Below are 10,119 nucleotides of genomic sequence, written 5' to 3' on the forward strand. Positions count from 1 at the left end.
ACAATGCATGGCAGTTTAGCAAGATGCAAAGATAGCACAGAGTGGGGTGCAGCCATGACTGAATACCATAGGCACCAACAACCCCAAAAGGCTACATTTTCACTCAAACTGGAACTGCCTTTGAACACAGAAGGAAAGAAATGGCTTCTGAAAATTATGAACAATCAAGGAGGCCTACCAAATCCTTTCTTCCTTATGTGGGTTCTCTACATGAGCCAACCATTTATTTACACAACAAATGATGACACAGAAGAAAAGAGAAAGAGAGGACAGTGGGGTGGATGCTTTGCCCTTCTTCCCTCCCCCTGTCATCAATAAGCAGAGGTGCAGTTGGTAGAACACATGCATCTCAAAAAGTGAAATACAAATAGTGGACTTGGTTTTGTGAGGATCTCTACTATGTCATGTATGAAAGACAACTGTGCAATTTTCATGAAATAGCAAATGAAATGTGAGTGTGTAATTTTGGTGATTTCATAGCTAAACACTTTTATATGCAACTAAAACTGACATTGCTAATATAAAGAAGAGTAAACCCAATAATAATAACTTCATTTTTAAATGCTCATTTCCTTGGAAATGCATTAAATGGCAAAGTAAAAACACCATGAGAAACCATGGAGGAGAGGAAAGAGCTTTATTTTAATTACCTTTAATGGCACTTTTCCCCACTGAACAGGGGCCCACATTTTCAATTTGCACTGGGACCAGCCAATCATTTGGCCAGCCATGGATGCATCCACACAAGTACAGATGAATGTCTATTTATGTAAAAGAGATGCTATCCCAGAAACATGGCAGGGGAATATTGGTAAGGATTAACAATAAGATAACAGTGAAAGAAGTTTGGCAGAGTCTAGCAGCGATCAGACCAGCTGTCAACAGGTGAGCATGTATATTTCTTCCCAAGTCTTCATTCAGGGACATCATGTTGTAGACTGGTGGCTGTAATGGAAGTACTTGTGCCATGGAAATCAGCAGACACTACAAATCAGGCTTCCTGACCCTCCCCAAGAGTTGGTGTTCAAACTAGCATACAACTATTGACAGGTCATGCAGCTCAACTTCTCCATGATACAGAAATGGAAAGGGAAATAATTGTCCACTGTTTCAATCACTTCTAACCAGGGTCCCATCATGTTCTATTTCTGAGGTCCTAGCATCAAAAAGAGTAACTCTGGGGAGTCCATTGGAAACCAAGGTCCAAACTAACATATAGAATGCTGCCAGATCCCAGTGCCAATCCTGCCCGCTGCCCGCTGCCCCCTGGATGATGCAAGCCTGCCTAGGACAATATTGAGGTCAAATAGGGCTGATCTGTCCTTGCTGTGTTTTCCTGTCACCAGGCAGGAAGTGTAACCTTTGTTTATAAATGCTGGGTCTCACTCCAGAACATGCTTCCCGACCCATAATTGCTTTCAGAGCATGTTGTTTCCACTTAGGGAAACCTGAGCTTCCTTCCAAATGGCACCGGACATGACCTGAATTATACGTTTGCCTCCTGAAATGAACACGCAAGTCAAGCCTGCTGCCTGCAAGTCACAAAGGCCTTGGGATGTAGGAGGTACTGGCAAGGAGTTGGTAAAGTGGGGGAAGCCAGGCTGTCTGGAGAAACAAACCGGAATCAGAGCTTCCTACAGATCAGGATGCCACACAAAGAACCTTCTTGTGCTGTCTCGATCTGTGCCCAGACCCACTCCAGGTAAGACTCTTCAGCCTGGGTACTGGGGACTGAACGATGCCACCTCTGCCCAAAGTCTTCATTCATTAATGCAAAACGCACTTGTGAATCACAGTGTAGACATTGGAGATACAGCCCTGAGTAAAACATTTATCCTGTCCTTATGGGGCTAACAGCCTAGAAGCAAATAATCATGACTTAAAGGTCCCAATTGTTGTGATCCTGGAGAGGTGGCAGAAGTATGCTAAGATGATTTCAGGGAAGGGTGTGGGGTCCCGTGTGTTGTGATAAGAGGTGACATTCAATCTTGACATTGAAGACCAGACTGGTAGTATTAGACACTTTGCAGTTTCAAAGCACATCAATGAACTTAATTCTACTAAGCATGTTATCAAATAAAATTAAAAAGATGGCATCAGCTGCATTTTCTAAAGGTAGAAAGGTTCAAGATGGTAACTAATGAAGGAAGCATAGGACTGAACCCAACTGATGGGAAAAGAGGTAAAGAGCTAGCTACTGTCTAGTTATCAGGAGTTTGTCTGAGAATTGGTATGGGCAAGGCTGTCCTCCATGCCATTCCCACAGTGGGTCACTGCCTCGGACCTCCCCCGCTTTGGCTTCTTTTGGTGCAAATGCCCACTCACTCCTATTCACTAAAAGTCCCTGACTCCTGAGCTTCTTCCTCAGTCCCAATTTCCCTCTGGCCCCACCTCATCTCCAAGGCCAGCACCAGTAGGCCCACAGCAACACAACACTCTCCTAAAGGGCAGGCCACTGGCCAGGTAGCCCGATAGGTAGATCTGAGTCCTGAGGGAGAGGGTGGGACTCTGTAATCTCAGCAGCCCCATTGGCCCTATCCACAGTTGTGCCGGTCCCTCTGGCTGCTCAGAATCACCTGGAGAACTTGGGGAATACATTTTCCTGGCCCAACATTTGGAAATTCTAGTTTAGTAGATTCTGTGACCAGGCTAAGAAATCTGTATAATTATTAAAGTTCCCAAGATGAAATGAGAGGAGTACTGAGGGGCTTCTAATTTTATTGGTCCTATTTTGCTTAAGCAATGCCTATAAATACAAGGGTGTTCACTAGAGTATTTTGCAGAGCACATTAACATGAAAGGGGGTAGAAAAATCATTAAGCTCTCCAGGTAATCAGATTAGCCAGATTTGGGAGCCCATCCTCCAGGCCCTGGGAATCATCTCAGGAGTCAGCTCTGTCTTCAAGTAGAACTGCCCTTCCTGCAAAGCCTATTTTCCTCCCAGATTTCTGAGGAAGGAGTAGCAAGGACTCCCTCCTCAATGGGGCTCTCAACCCCTCCCTACTGAGGGGTGGCATCTCACAATGGCTCACCTCCATCCCACCCGTGAAGCTTGCCATCCCTCCACTCTACTGAATCTTGACACCAAGAACATTTTCCTCTATACCCAAGGGGAATGGGAGCTTCCAGAGTGGTGATGAAGATAACACAGAGCTTTGACGTGAGCTTGTTAAGATGAGGCAGGAATGGGTGTGGGGAAAGAAGGGGCGGGAGGAAAAGGGAAACAGGGATTCTCCTGACACCTCCACAGGGAGAAAAATGACAGGAGACCAAGTGTGCTTGTCTTCTCAGACTTCTATATCAAAGTACCACATGCAGAGAGGCTCCAAAACGGAGATGTATTGTCTCACAATTCTTGAGGCTAGAAGTCTAAAACTCAAGGTGTTGGCAAGCTGGTTCCTTCCAAGAGCCACAAAGCAAGACTCTGTTCTAGTCTCTCTCCTTGGCATATAAATACAGTCTTCCCATGGTCTTCCTTCTATGTGTGTCTCTGTGTCCAAATTTCCTCATTTAATAAGGACACCAGTAATACTGGATTAGGGCCAATCCCTAATGACCCCACTGTAATGTGATTTTGCAGTACTGGGGGTTAGGACTGCAACATGTAAATAAGGAGAGAGTGGACGATACAACATAATAACCCCAAGGAAAATTTATTCTGTTCTCACAGAATAAATAGCCCCAGCCCTCTGCCGGTTCCTCAGAAAGGCACAACTGAGGCCCAGCACTGCAGGCGGCCTGTCCGCTGGAGCTTCAGTGAAGCTGAAGCCAGGAGCCAGAAGCTGACCCAGCAACCTGGACTCCCAGCCTGGAGCAGTCACCACAGCCTCCTGCAAAGCCAGAAAGCACAGGCTTCGTAACGGGAGAGTGAGTCCGTCCAATACCGTGTGGTTTGTTCGGAGAACCTTTTATTTATTTTAAAATATAGATGTATAGAGAGCCGCCTGCCCTCCAACATATGTGAAACAGCCTCTGTTCAGAAGATCTGCAAAACCCCAAATTGTCCCCACTAGGTTCCCAGGAACTTCTTTGCTGAGCTCTACTGGACCTCAAACCCCACTGCCTGGATGGCCTCCAATAAGCCATTCCGGTCACTCTGGAGTCTAAAAATCCCTCACATGACCCCCATCCCCACCCCTTCTTTGCCACAGCATCAAAACTAGGCCCATACTCAGTTTAAATTCAAAAATATGCTTTTCCTTTGTTTCAAAGTGTTGCATTAACTTTTAGGTAACAGGGAAATCCTGTCCTCGGTCTCCCAAGGCTGGCCTGAGAACTTGAATTTCCTTTGAATACTTGAGAGAAATCCCAATTCACCCAGCATGGCTTAGCACCTCTGCCCTGGCCACATAACTCCAATCAACCTCCAAGCTGGAATTCAGAGGGCACCTTGTCAGAGTCATCTGGAAGGAGGTTATTGGCTGGGGAAATTCAAATTCAGGTTCTGAAATTGAACCTGGTTCTCTCCGGGATCCAACTGAATCCTTAGCTAATGAACTGAGCTTCCTGTGGATTTCCCATGTGGGCACAAAGGCGTGAAAAGACATACTAGGAAATCAATGCATAGCTAGAAAGAAGCAGGACTCTCGGTAACGATCAATAGGACTGTGGAGAACTTTCGAGCTACAGCACAGGGATTGAGGGGCACACAGGGGTTCCAGCTGACAGGCTTGGCTCCCTGGTTTCACAGTCAAAAACAGACACAGTGGCAAGAACACTCTTAGATGGCCAGTGTGCCAGTCATTTGCTGTTTGCTCCCCACTCTCTAGCTCCTTGCTGCCTGCTCCGCCTTGCAGAAGACTACATTTCCCAGGCTCCCTTGTCTGCTGGACTTGGAGCAGCTTTGCACAATGGGCAGCAAGGGAGAGGCTACAAGAAGAGGGAAAGGACAACTATTTCTGCCCCTTTCCACTTTAGGAAGTAACTCAATGAGAGCCTCTACCCCGTGCCTCTGGCTCCCACCACACAGGCTAGTCACAGTTTCAGCTTCTGCCAGGTGGCCCCATCCTGGATGCCAGTAATGTCACTGCCTCCTTTGCCCCTCCTGTCCTAGGTAGGGGCATTAGAAGCTTCTGTGTCATTCACTCCCGTCTGGTTTCTTAGCTCCCCTATCTCTGTGCTCAACTCTCCATGTAACATACCCAGAGTGACTCCTATTTTCTGGCTGGCCCTGACTCATACAGCAAATGACAGAAATCCAATTCAAACCAGCCAGGAAAGAGGAGGAATTTATTGCCTCACAGAAGGAAACTCTGGGAAGGCCAGGGTGCAGCTGGGTGTCGAGAGCAGCTGGATGCAGAACCCCCTGCGTTGATCATCTCCACCTCCGTTGCTCATCTCCGTGGGCCAGTCCCTTCCGCCAGATAGGATTCCTCCACATTCCTTAGGAAATGGCCCCCAGCAGCTCTCAGACTCACATCTTCAGGTTCAATGACAGAGGGAATATCTGTTTTCCCCTCAGTTTGAATTTAAAAGACACCAGGCAAGGGCTTCTAATGGCCTGGCTTAGAACACATGCCCACCTCTGTGGCCAAAAGACGAGGGCCTGGTGGATACAGCCTACAGGAAACACGTGGTCAGGAAAGCTTCTAAGAAAATGGGCACCCACTAAGTGCTAAGGCTTATTGGGAGGTGCAATCTCAAGGCAAAGAGAGCGAGGGACAGGAAAGGAAAGCAGTGCCTACATGCAGAACAAGGGATGTGGCCCAGGGAAGCACTGTCAAGCTGTCCACAGCCTCTCAGGGGCACAGCCAGGTTCCTGTTCAATTAGGACGTCTTCACACATCCTACTTGTAAATTTTGTTCCTGATAATATTCCATCATATAGAGGAAGGGGGAGGATTTTGTCTGTGGAGTCTCCATCTCCTGACTCTTGCAGGTCAAAGGTGGCCACGCCCCGACAATGCCTGGGTATTGCATCACTTTTCCTCTTGAAGCAGCCCCTGCAAAGGCATGAAAAATTCGAGGCATGCCCCATGGAGCGTCTCCAAAGAGCAGCCTGGAGGGAAGGGGAGGGGAGGAGGATCAGGCAAGGCCAGGCCCACCGTGCCAGGAGCAGAGGAGCCCAGAACTCATCCTGGGGAAGATGCTGGAGCCCAGCACTCATCCTGGGGGAGTGGCCACCGACTATGACTGGGGAGCATCTTGAGCAGGTGTGAGGTTGTAAGAGAGAGGAAAAGCTTGCAGACATTAAGGGGACAGGGTGGGAGAGGCAGGTCCCCAAAGAAGAGCACTGCTACAAGGAGGAAAGGATCATGGATTTAGGCACAGAAGCCCCCCAGTTGAACAACACAAAGTTGGACCCGGGCAGGATGTGTACCTGATGTTCACAGCCAGGACAAGCGGAACCAGTGCAGGAGACGCAGGGCTGGCAGGGGGCACAGGGCCAGATAATGTCTTCCCCTTGCCCACAGCTCTCCACCCTCTGTCTCTCCTCTTCTGAATATCTGCCCTGTGCCAGGGACCATTTCCGGTAACCAATACGTGGTCTGTACTACACCCATGTATCCCAAATCCAAGCACTTCTCACTTCCTGCACCTGGACTAAGCCGTCGGCATCTCCGATGCTCTGTAGGGACCATGCCTAACCGGCCCATGCTTTGCTATCTCTGCTTCCCTTTCATGTCTTCTAGGCACAGCAGCCAGAAGATCCTTTTAAAACTCATGTCACATCATAGTTGCCTCCTTCTTTAAAATCCTCCAAGACTTTCCATCAAAATTAAAACCCAAGCTCATTGTGCCCCCACCTGACCTCACTTCTGGGCCCCTGGCCTTCTTCCCACCATTCTCTCCTCCCAGAAGCACTGGCCGCTTTGCTGTTCCTGGATCCCAGCCAGCACCTCCTACCGCAGGGACTTTGCTCTTTCTTTGCCCTCTACATGATCCTTTCTTCCTCCAGATATCATCTTGGCCCACGCCCCTGCTTCTTTCAGTTCTGTGATTACAGTAACATCCTTGGAGAGGCCTCCCTGGTCACGCAAGCTTAAATGGTATTTCTGCTTCATGCTCCTCCCCTTAACCTGTCTCACTAGTCCTCACACCACTCACTATTCACCAACATCAAAATGCACGTGTGTGTGTGTGTGTGTGTGTATGTCCCCCCCCCCATTTGAATGTAAACTCCATGCAATAAGGGACTCTGTTATCTTCCCTGCTGATACTAGAACCATGCCTGGCACTGCCAAACTCTCGGGAAATATTCCCTTAGTGAATGGATTGGCCCCCAGGACACCCAGTGCTGAAACAGATGTAAGAACTAGAGTCCCAGGTTTGGTTCTCCAGCCAGAGGGGTCTGGAAAGTCCCAGAGACCACCAACAGATGGGACCCATCCTGCCCGCAGTTTCCAAAGCAGTTCAAGGATGAGAGGAGACTTTGATCTGTCAAAGACAGCCACCAAAGAGACCAGACTACCACTAGGGCAGGACACTTCAAGGTGAGCCCAACGAGTCACACAGGGTCTGTGCTTAAAATACTGTTTGTTTTCTATTTTTAAAACATTTGTCATGGAGTGTCAGGGTGGGAGGGGAGATCAGGAATCATCTAGGTCAGCTCTCCTGCTGTGCATGTTAGGAAACTGCGTCTCAGAGAACAGAAAGGACTTCTTTCCAAGGGCCACGGAGAATTGGTGGCCAAGTCTGCTCCAATGCCTGTGAGTTGTAGGTAGTCTCAGCCCCTTGACCACTTAAAGCATTTAATTCTAGGGACATTGACCCATTTTTGAAAGCAGATTCTGAGAAACTTACAGACCTGAATTATTAATGGGAAATGGCTACTAAAAGAAGTTTTTATTATATTCAGATTTAAAGCAATAAAGTGGTTTTCAATAGACTTAGAATTTTCCTACCCTTAAAAAAAAATAGTCTGTGTAAACATCCTGAAGGTGAGGACCACACTTGTCTGACTGACCGACACACTTCAGGGCCAAGCAGGTGTCTGGCATGTGGCAGGTACACAGTAATTACAACTGGATTAATTGTTCAGGAGACTGGAAAGCAATTCCTCTGGAATCAAGGAGCTGAGCCTGATGTATGGTGTGCTCCCGTCCTCCCTGCATCCATCTGGAAGGAAGATGCAGAAAGGCTTAAACTTTAAACTGAGGATGGCAGTGTTGGAAGGACTAACAAAGGGGTTTCTCTGATTTGAATAATTTCACTCTCCGGATTAAAAAGCAACAGCTTTCACCACTCAGCACTCACAGCTTTTTTCTCCATTTAGAGAGTTAAAAGAGTTGGTGCAAAACCCGTTGAGTTATTCATACCCTTGTAAGGTTTGACTTAAGTGGGTATGTCACAAGAAATGTCCCAACGAGGTTTTGGTTATGAAATTACCAACATTTTCCAACTGCTGTCAAATATTAGGGAGAAAGCTACCTTATTGCACTTAGGGATTTGCCTCTTCTTCAGTGTGCTTGTATAACTTGAATTTACTCATAAATGGTTTCAATAACATGTTCTATTCCTTTTCAACAGGAGAGTCGATCATGAGCTACAAGGCTACCACTGCTACATTTCTTATAGTTCACTTCTTTTAAGACATAAGCAAACCCTGCATAAGCTGAGACAGCAAATCTAAATTTGTAACCAGACAGCAAGCATCCCTGTGGAAGTGGAGGACAGGATCACCCTCCAAGTCACACAACGGAAGTCCCTGCCCTGGGCCATTCTCCAAAGGCCCCACTGGGGCCTTCCTCTGAACTCTGGGCTCTCTGCAGCTTGAGGAGTTCCTGAACCACAAGAATATTCCAGCCCAATGCTCAGTGCTTCCTTCTGAACACCCCAGGCACCTGGGCGTACCTCTGCCCAGAGGTATCAGCCTCCCTGCACCAGACTGGAGAAAACTATCCCTGGAGCATGTGCACACCCAGACTGCAGGGGCAGCCTCACTGGGCTTCTGCAGCCAGGGCACCCACCCATACACACACAAGAGCTCCAGGTTCCCAGTGGAGTGGGGTTGGAGGAGCAGCGGGGTGGCCAGAGCCCAGGGACAGCTCTCCCAGCTCCATATGTTCCAGCATCAAAACTCTGTAATAATCTGCAGTGCTAAACTAGAAGGTATTCTTCCTCTTGTTATAAAGGCTATTTTGCTGCAGAAAAAAAAATGTGCACATTTGTAACTCAGAGTTTGTAACTCTGAAGTCTTTAGCCATACATTAAAGGAATCAGCATTTCTACAGGCACCCTAGGCCCTACAATGTCAGAGCTCTGTTTGGAGGGCAAGGCATCCCTCCCCATCAAGGCCCAGGACCCACAAAGCCCATGGGGAAGGAGGAGGAGTTGGAGAGCCAAGCCCAAGAGCATCCTCCACCCTCCTTCTAAGAGTAGAAAGAGGCTTTCCTGGGAGGCAAAGTGAGTAGCCAAGGTCACTGCACTGTGGAGTGGGCCATTCCCAAAAGAGGAAGGGAAGAGGATGAGATCAGAGCTTGGGAGTAGGGGTGGAGGAGGGCACCAAAGGGACTTCAGAAGGGCCTCTCCAGAAGGTACTTCTTTGGCACATCAATTCCCTACAGGGCTTCGAAGGATTTGAGAGATGGTAAAGAGACTGGAAAAGGGGGAAGGGGTATGTCTGGTTTTCCCAAACCTTGGAGCTACAGGCTGAGGAGTGGAGTTTGTCGTTAAGTCAGCCAACTGAAGAAGCTGTTCAGGGGGTTCTCAGAACCAGGCTCAGAGCTGCCCATCACTTACTGCAGACAGGGCCAGTCCTCCACAAGACACATTGTCCAGGGCCCACATGACCTCAAAACTGTTTCTATTTTAGTCTTTCAAAATCAAAAGAAAAAGAACAATAAAAATTAATAATACTGTATTTTGTCTTTATAACAACATAGTCATAAAATATCATTTTTCTATGAAGGATCCACTAAGGCAAAATGCCTCAGGCCTGCAGAAGTCAACCTGTGGCTCTGGCAGCATAGGCCCTGAAGGCCACAGCCCCATGGGGAGATGGACCTCAGATCTTAGGGCATCCTCAGCATTGGGCACCCAAGTATAAAAAGCAACAGCAGAGCAAACTCAGGGATGCAGTTAAAGCACTTGCTAAGTGCTATCAGTTCAGTGCACAGTAGGCCTATATACTTATGGGAAATTACTAAAGACTCGTCATATCTACTAGACACCAAGAAT

General features: G+C 47.8%; 1 long non-coding RNA gene across 4 annotated transcripts; it reads left to right on the plus strand.

The window, feature by feature from the left end:
- The first annotated feature begins 722 nt into the window (after positions 1-722).
- LOC144365628 (uncharacterized) lies at positions 723-9,802 on the plus strand. Of its 4 annotated transcripts, XR_013424302.1 has the most exons (4): positions 1,275-1,702; positions 3,671-3,867; positions 7,164-7,433; positions 8,470-9,802. It is a non-coding gene; the product is annotated as an uncharacterized LOC144365628 (long non-coding RNA). The 4 variants fall into 4 exon arrangements; XR_013424303.1 differs by lacking the exon at positions 7,164-7,433 and having other exon boundaries at positions 1,294-1,702; positions 3,671-3,890; XR_013424301.1 differs by lacking the exon at positions 7,164-7,433 and having other exon boundaries at positions 1,307-1,702.
- The last annotated feature ends 317 nt before the right edge of the window (positions 9,803-10,119 follow it).

This window comes from Ictidomys tridecemlineatus, chromosome 7 (assembly GCF_052094955.1).
Source record: "Ictidomys tridecemlineatus isolate mIctTri1 chromosome 7, mIctTri1.hap1, whole genome shotgun sequence".
Classification (NCBI taxonomy): Eukaryota; Metazoa; Chordata; class Mammalia; order Rodentia; family Sciuridae; genus Ictidomys; species Ictidomys tridecemlineatus.